At 43.2% G+C, this 9165-nt stretch overlaps 1 long non-coding RNA gene across 1 annotated transcript; it reads left to right on the forward strand.

Moving 5' to 3' along the window:
• The first annotated feature begins 513 nt into the window (after positions 1 to 513).
• On the forward strand, positions 514 to 6994 carry LOC107321207. The gene is made up of 2 exons (XR_001558494.1): positions 514 to 596; positions 6437 to 6994. It is a non-coding gene; the product is annotated as an uncharacterized LOC107321207 (long non-coding RNA).
• The last annotated feature ends 2171 nt before the right edge of the window (positions 6995 to 9165 follow it).

A 9165-nucleotide genomic window follows, 5' to 3' on the forward strand; every position in this document is an offset into this window, starting at 1 on the left:
GCAGGATTTTCTCTTTACATCACAGCTAATTAGTATGAATACATCCGGTGAAATAGCAGCATTGAATATTAATTGAAATACCCTCCATCTCACTCAGATGGTTCTTGAGTGTTCTTTTTTTCTGCCTGAGGAGTCATACAAATGCATGTGTGTCATACAAATGCATGTGTGTATGTATGCATGTATGTCTGTGTGTCCATGCCTTAGTATGAAACAGAAATTAAAAACCACAGACCCTGGTGTTTATGTATTTTGATAGTAACCAGAAGCAGAATTATTTATTCAGCCGTATCTGAATCTGTTTCCTCCCTAAAGCATGGTATTTGAGGAAAGGTACTGGGCAGACAAAGCACCCAGTTCATATTTCTGTGAAAAATGTAGTGAGTAAGTAAAGATGTAGGGTGAAAATTGGAAAACTATTGGGTGCTGAGCACCCAGCAGTCCTGAAAAGCAGCAGGCCTTGGAAAAATCGGGCATTCTGGGGAATGGTACATGAAACGTTATTTCTCCTCTTGCAGGGACAGAAGTCAGCTCAGAGAACCTTCAGCCTCCTTTGGGTGCAATGAGGCCGTGCACGTGAACATGGATCTTTGCAGGTGCTTTTACTAGATGTAGTGATCTTAGTGATAAAGAAAATAATCCACATTAATAACTTCACTTTGGTTTTCTTGATGCAGCAGAAGATTCTTTTACCTAATTTCAAACAGACAGGCAGTTTCCTATGGCAGTAACACTGGTGGGATTAAGGAGAATAAACATCTTTCTGGAAAACAGGCATAACAAACCCATACAATTTCTATTACACAAGAAGAATAGGAGTACAGGTGTAGTGTGTCAGTGCTGGCTTAATACTGAAATGACTCGCTTACTGCCTGAAGTTCACCTCCTCACAGAACAGACAGTTTGAAATGCAGTATCACATACACCTTCATGTGGAATTCTGTTCCTTGAAGAGATGCTGTTTTTATGTTTTCTGGATGAGGCCTTTCTGTGCAAGTGCTTGTCTTGGCTCTACAGTTTTTGTTTGTTTGTTTCTCTGTCAATTTTTCATAACCCTGGGCAAGCCACTTAATAGCTCTGCCTTGTTCAAGCCCAGACTGGGTGCCAACAGCTGGAACCTATGCACTGACCTTGCCCCTCTCATTGGCTTAAAGAGGAGCCTCAATAAGGAGGAAAAGGAAAAATTAATTAGCATAACTTCTTCTGGCATCATTCATTTGCTCCAAAAGATTGTATGTAAGGTGCAATGGGATTGAATGATCAAGGTTGATTCAGTATAGGAAGTGTAGCTCTTTCGAAGAGGGGCTGGGTCAGCCTTAGGGAAGTTTGTGGGTATTCTTTTGCTTACATAACTGATGTTACGTTGTCATGTTGTTATGTTACATGTTGTTGTACTGATGTATTGTTGGTTTCCTCTGTTCAGTGAAAATGTGGAAGGAATCAAATTACCCTTTTCATTTATAAAATGATAGAAAAGGGGAAACAAGTGTTCTGTGCTTCACCTTTTTGAAGGCATAATTGACACAAAAGCTAGAACACATCACAGAGGATATAGTCTGTTGTTAGCAAAGTCATTGGTTCCAGTGCCCTTGGTCAGCTTTCAGTTGCCAAGTTCCTTGGGTCATCCCATCTCCTCTGCAGTGAGATCAGTGGAGATCTCTGGGATCAGTGTCTCTGCTGTGCACGTTTCCTATCCGCAGCCTGTTACTGCATTACACAGAAATCTCCCATTTAGCCTCTAATCCTGGCAAGCATTTCTTGGACCATATCGCTATCCTTTCATGTTGGCCAAGTTTAAAGGGGAAGAAGGAGGAGGAGAAAGATTAGCCAGCTGCTTTTAAAACCCATCAGTGCACACTGTGTTTACTGAGATGGGTAATAAAGACAAGCTTTGGTTCTATTGTTTTCGTTTTGGATAAAGCCTGTGTTGTGTTTGGGGAACAGAGAACTTGCACTTGTGTCCTATGACTGGCTTGCTGCTCAAGGACTGTAAGGAATAATCTTGTGCTCCAAAGGAAGTTGGCAATAAAGTTTACTCTATAAAAAGAAGCAGGCAGTCAGGATACAGTTTCCCATTCTGAGTTGAAGCAGTCAGAAATTCCGACCTCGAGGGTCAGGAAAGATTCCAGGACTTCCTGAATCACGACTGGGGTGTGCAGCCACCCTCCTGCTCCTTTCCTTTCACCCTTTTGGCCTGAATCCCACTGGGATTGCTACCCTGAATTATTTTATTCAATCCACCGTACACCGGGTGCTTCCTGAGAACACCCACCATTCTTTCCCCCTGCTGTAGCTTCTCCCCCCTGCAGTAACCAAGCACTGCTGTTTCTACTCTGTGTGCTGTGCATATCACCAACTTCCCCTATACTTAGGAGGCTTCTAAACCAGAGCAGACACTGGATTCTCCCCTAAACTGATGGAGATAACGGCTCTTGTTGTTTCCCATGTCTTTGCTTGTGGCATTTGACTTGTGAAACAGAAGTGCTAATGAGCCCGTAAGCTGTTTGGGTGGTGATTTTATTCCACAGTTACTTTTTCCTCAGAATTATTTTGAGAGCGCAGCTTTTAAAGGATGGTTTTCTTTCTCCTTTAAAAGGCTTTGGACGCTTGAACAAAAGCACACACTTTGTTTCCATATGGCCACGTTTGCAATGAAGGCAGTGCACAGTGCTGTCTTTATTACACAGCAGTGTGTTCTTTATTGACTGTGATTTTGCAGACACACTTGTGTTAGGAACTTTCCCTGCTTATTTTTCTGTTTGTCCATACACATGCTTGGCAACTTCGCCAGAGAACATGAGGTACTGCTCATATTTTCAATCTCTTGCAGTTCTCACCCCCAAATATATGGTCACAAAATAATATAAAAAAGCATGGAATGATACACACATACCCTATATGCTGTGGTTCTGTGATACTTAATGATGTGAAGAAGTGAAATTTCAGATCTACCTGAAAGTAGGCAAAATGTAAAATGAATGAATCTCTTGTAATGTAGAACAGCTTAAATCTAGTGGGGTGGCTCTAGTAGGACTGACTTATCTGGATGGTTTTTCTGAGTTCAGTCATTTATTGTGTCTTATCCTCCCAGTTTTCTTCCTTCTGAGAGTACACTGAATGGCATGGGCTGAAAATGACCTCAAGAATCATCAAGCTCCAACCCCCTGCTGCAGGCAGGGCTGCCAACCCCCATATCAAATACTAGACCAGTCTGCCCAGGTCACCATCCAAACTGGCCTTGAACACCCCCATGAACTTATGATGCGATTACTTTTTCTCCACTGTTACACAAACAGCACTTGCAGAAGATGAAATGTTCTCATGTAGAGATAATGCAGCAAAGAGAATTGGCACCTAAAAAAGGGAAGAAAATCTAGAAGGTGCACTGACAAAGTTAAAAGGGAAATTAACTTGTAGGTGAATTGAATACATAAAATGATGAAATTCACTGAAGGACTGAGTAGGGATTCTGTGGTTCAAACGGTATTCTTTTCCAAAGGGCTGACCACGGTGTCATTAGGAACTGCAGTAAGTGGTAAAACAAGGTGAACTAAGTGCCTCAATTGTGGTTTTAATAATGTTCCTTCTCTTCTGCTCAATGTGTCTTTCACTGCACTGCATGCTGGACTGTCATCAAAGGATGGGTGGGGAACCACTTCACCTGGAACACCCTGTAATTTAGCGGCTGGGTCATTTTCATAGGAGATGTGGGTTTGAATCTCTTCAGGCAGATGTCTCCCACTTCCTTGTTGCTGGGTTAAAAGGGGACGTTACCCCAACATCTTAAGAAATTATTCTCTTGAGGAAAAACCTTAGATTCCTTAAACTTGAGAAGAATGTTCAAAAGCAAGGGTGGCCACAAAGGCCTTCATTCAGTGTCTGAGGTTCACAGCCTTGCTGAAGGGAGAACTTCATACCCATGGTTCTCCTCTGTGTTACCACTGCAGGGCTGGGAGCCCATTAAGCAGCGTGTTGTCCTTAGTGACTGCCGTGCTCCATGAGAGCATGTTGTGAATGTGCATGTGGCTGTGGGTACCCTCCTGTAAGAAGCATCTCCTCTTAGAATGGAGCCTTACAACAGCCCAGGTTCATGGTAAATATATCCCTTGGTTATTTTCAGTCAGATGAGCTACTCTGATAGCTCTCAGGTTTAGTTGAGACCAACTAGCTGTGATGCCAGCGCCCCTCATGCTCTTGATTCTTCTTTGCTAATTAACAGAAAGGTGTGAGGTGGTCCTGAATCCAAGCCATGCTATTCTGTGCTGACTTGGCACAGCGTAGCACTTATACTTCCTCAGCAGGAAAATAGTTGCACCAAAAATCCAACGCCATGCTGAGAAGAGTATCTTGAGCTCCTTTCCCATTCCAGACAGTGACACTCATTTATCTTTCTGATTTCTCATTAGCCTACGAGGCTTCAAACTGTGAGAGCGAGCATGGAATGTCAGTCTTTACTGCATTTACTCCAGCATATGCAGGTTATTTTAGATGATGATTCCTTTGCAGAAGAAACAATGAACTGTATGAATCAAATGTTTTCACAGCAGCTGAGAACTATAGCTTGGCAACAAATGGGAGAGGGAAAACATTAAAGCCAATGCAGTAAAAACAGATGGGGAAGAAAGAGAGAGATGGGGTGGGAGATAACAAGGTGCTGGGTAAAGCGCATAAGCTAAATGGGAAAAATTAGATGAAGAAAGGAATGTGAAAAAATGGGGAGAGACTCAGAAATCTGTCCTGCCAGGTGAGAAAGCTGCAATGCCTCACCTGGGGAAAAGGGAAGGTTAGAACTTTTGACTGACCTGAGATGAAATATAACATGTATTTTCACACTGTCTCGGTAATAGTGATAAAGTAATTGGATTACAGAATGGTCTGAGAAATGGGTGCTTGTTACACTCATTTCCTGCAGCCCAGCCTGCTGCAGGGGCAGCTGTGTGCACTGGGATGCAGCAGTGTTCAGGTGTGTGGGGTGATGATGCCATGCAGCTCAGTTCCATGGGGCAGCACATGCCTGAGCTCCAGCCTTCCTGGTTCCTCTTAGCTGAATTCCTTTTGTCTTTGTCTGAGCTGCTCTTATTAAGGTGAGAGAAAAAATTTGGGTCTAGCACTTAGAACAGAATGGAAATGTTACAGGCTGAGGACTGGGTTTAGGTTCTGCAAATGTCCCTGTGTTATAACCTGAAGAGATTATTATTATTATTTTTACTATTCTTATCCTGGAAATTGCTCCTAAATGTGTCCGACAGCCATCTGCAACGGCCCCCATTTCAGTGACAGGTTACAGCTGCTGGAAGCTGCACTGGCCATAACTCCAAAGCCCGGGACCCACTGTGTATTTCCCAAAGGCAAAGACTGAGGACTGTGGGCCCCTTTTTGTGGTGTGCTCCTGTGGTGAGGGATCAGACCAACAGCGTTAGCTTCACAAGTAATACACATGGCTCAGTGCTGCCTTTCCTACTGAGCACTGCTTTCCTTTATTCCTCCCTCACGTGGCGTTTGCCTTTCTCTGTTGCTTGTTTGGGCACCGAGTCCTCCATACCCACAGTCACCCCATAAATCCTGCAGAGGACAGCCTGTTTTTTTTCCCTTCCTGAGTGTAAAGGAAGAATAGAGCACATTTGGCAGGTACAGCCCCTCTGATGTGAAAACCTGCTGGTGACGCTCACTGCACTTTGCCCGGGGGCTGTGTTCACCCAGGGCTCCAGGAGAAACTGCACACCTCAGGCTGCTCTGCATTTCCCTCTTGGTCTACCCAAGCTGCTTGAAAACACAGCAAATTTTTAATGTGTGGTGTCATCTCACAGCCTCTGCCAATGAATGTAAATGGCATAAAGAGCATGTGGAACAGATGGAATGAGACATGCACGTAAAGAATTAAAGTATTTGTGAGGGAATTTGGCAAGGATGTTGGAATGCTTCAAGCACTGCGTATGGGGGTGGCGAGAGGGAGACCAGGATGCGTTGGGGGTGGGGCTGGATTCTGGTGATCCATTTCTTTCAGATACAAGATGTGACCTATTTCTGTAATCACCCTCAACACAGCAACACACATTCCTTTTCTCTCTGCTCCCAATACCTTTTTGGGAAGCTTGGCAAATTCTTTACAAAACATTTCCTTGAGGAAGGAGCTGTGAGTTGCTTGTTGGTTTTTGGTGGTTTGTTGTTTTCATTATTTTTTTTTTAAATTTTCTATTGCAAATATTAAAGCAAATGAAGGATAGCAAAGAGCAAAATCATGGGTGGGAGAGGATTGCCAAGTTTCACTGTCAGGAGAGCTCAGTGACCTGTGCTGCATGCAGGAGAGTGATGTGAGCAGCAAACAAAGTATTATATTAATGCTGCTGTTAAATTTACTTGAGTGGAATGACTCCGCTTTTTAATTTATAAATGGCCTTATGCATTGACTTAATCTTATTTTTAAATGACTTTTTAGGGGATGTTGCATACACAGAAGCAGGAGAGCTCTTGGGAGCACCTAATTGAATCAGAAAAGAATGGGAAGCAGTGGTGTAACAAAAAGCCAGTGCAGAATGGAGCAAAAAGCAACAGCTTCTACAGACTCACTCCTGTGCTGCATGTACATAGATGTGGGGACCAATGCTTCCAGTCAGTTCATTGCCTCTGGAGGTACTTCTGGAAGCTCCTGAAAGGAAAGATATTTATTTCAGAAACACTGAGTAGCAATACTGGTAAAAGGTGTCACCTGGGGGCTTTCATTAAATCCCCATCACAGCTTCCGGCAGCATTACTGGACTTTGAAGGAAGCCTGCATCCAGTCTACTCACCCCACAAAAAGTCCTGAAACAAAGATGTGAATAGGAGAGACAACTCAGGTTTCCCTTGGTAATCATAAAGGGCTCAAATTCCCTTCCTTTCCATCCCCAAGGGGGGTATAAAGACTTCATTTATGAGATTGTTTGCGCATGACTAATCTATTTCTACTTCCTAATTGTAATGACTAATGCATCTTACAAGCAAATATTAGCTTGTAATAATACCTGAACAAGTCGATTTATAAGCGTTAAGCAAAAATACAAATAATTAGCAGAAGCTGACTGGTGTTATCTTCTAATTAACTGTAAAGGCTCTTCCTATTTGGAAGAAAAAGCGTGAGGATTTCTCAGGAAGCTGTGGAGGGAGCTGGACCAGGCTGAAAAAGAAGCAGCCTTCAGGTAGCGTTTAATTTTGTGGGAGCTGGGTTCAGTCATGCTTCCCCCACTGACGTCAGCACTTTCAACCAGTTCCTACCTGCAGAGCCCATATGTCCACTGGGAAGGATTTGGCAGACATTTCCATGTAGAGGTAATTATCAGAGACAGGAGCTGATCTGATAGCACAGTCTGGGATGTTTTTCTGCCCACCTCCCACTGCCTGCTACTTCTAGTGCCTGTCTGAAGAAATGCTGTTGACCACACACCAGGTTTGATATGTGCAGTGCTTCTGGTTCCACTGTTGTGCTTTTATTTGACTTTGCAGTGATGTTCAAGTACATTGTTGACAGTGGGTTCTCAAGTAAGGTGGAACATCAGAATCGGTACAGAATACTTCTATTTGTTGTTGTTGTTGCAGATTTTTGACACACATAATCCTGATCTAGTAAACATGGAAGTTTGGTGGCCCTGACAGGCAGGGGCGTTGGAGCTTCATGATCCTTGAGGTCTCTTCCAACCTTGGTCATTCTGTGATTCTGTAATGCAAAAGTGATTTTCCAGCTGTTCAGACATGAAGTTTGAATACATATTGTATATGTATATACATATACATAAGTGGCACAACTCATAATACAATTGAAAGCTGAACTTAAAGGAATCCTATTGACTTCAATACCTCCTGAATGCAGGCTTGAACACTCACAGCTGGTGCTTCGAGTGACTTGTGCCCTGGTTGCCTGAGGAGCAGAGTCTGAGTATTGATGCCCACCTGATGCCAGGATGCCCCTGGCAGGAAGCTGGTTGTCTGAGCAGATTACAGCCTGAGCACACAGCAGGTGCCTCATTGGAGAACTGGACCTGAGGGATGAGACTGTGGCAAAAGCAAGCATGGCAGTGTAGGCACAGCCTCTGGAAACTGATAGATGAGGGCTCCTGGCTCCTCAGTTACAAATTGCATTTTGGCACACAAACAGAATCGTGGCTTCAAAAATAGAATTCTGGAATAAATTTTTACAGCACTAGTGTAATTCTTCACTTGAAATCTGCAAGTATTACCAAAAATATTTGGCCCGTAGTGCAGACAGACATCCAGAAGCCAGCTGACTTCCCTAAAGCCATGAAGAGACTTGAGAATAATGCTACAAATGCTCTCCAGATTTTATGCTCCCGATTACTTTCTTCAATTTTGCTCTTATGATTGAAATGTAGAAACACAGAGTAGCTTAGCTTTGAGGGGACCTTAAAGATCATCTAGTTCCAACTCCCGTGCCATGGGCAGTATTGCCGACTACCAGACCAGGCTGCCAAGTGCCCATCTAATCTGGCCTTGAATGCCTCAAGGGATGAGACATCCAGAACCCCTGTGGACAACCTGTTCCTGTGCTTCACCACCTTCTGAGTGTAGAATTTCTTACTGACAGCTAACCACAATCTCCCCTCTTTTAAAGTCATTCCCCCTTGTCCTATCACCATCAGACCATGTAAAAATCAATCCCCTTCCTGAAGTACTTGAAGGTCACAGTATGGTCTCCCCAAACACTTCTCTAGGCTGAACAAGCCCTATTCCCTCAGCCTTTCCTCACAGGCTATGTGCTGCATCCTTCTGACCATTTTGTGGCCCTGTCTTCCATGCTCTTGATACACTGAAGAGTGATGGTAATGCTGGGAACTTCTCAGCCTACAATTCAGAAGTCTGAATCTTGTTGAACTTTACTAAAGAGATACTGTATTCAAATTGTTAGCAGGATGGACAGAGTAATTTGCATGCACTCATACAGTCCATCACTGTGGGCTAATATTGAAAGATGAATTAGAGATTCAGTGACGTTTTTATACCTAAGTTTTTCATTTTCCTCAAGCTGTGATTTTAGTTTAGATTTCATGCAAAACTATTTCTTCCAAATACGTATTTGGAATACAAAATGTGTTTTGTCAAGTACTGTATTAGTTGGAGTGCTAGAGCAGACTTCTAGCTTTGTCAGTCATTTAAAACAATCTGTATTGGTAGCAC

The sequence above is a fragment of the Coturnix japonica genome, chromosome 15 (genome assembly GCF_001577835.2).
Source record: "Coturnix japonica isolate 7356 chromosome 15, Coturnix japonica 2.1, whole genome shotgun sequence".
Lineage (NCBI taxonomy): Eukaryota > Metazoa > Chordata > Aves > Galliformes > Phasianidae > Coturnix > Coturnix japonica.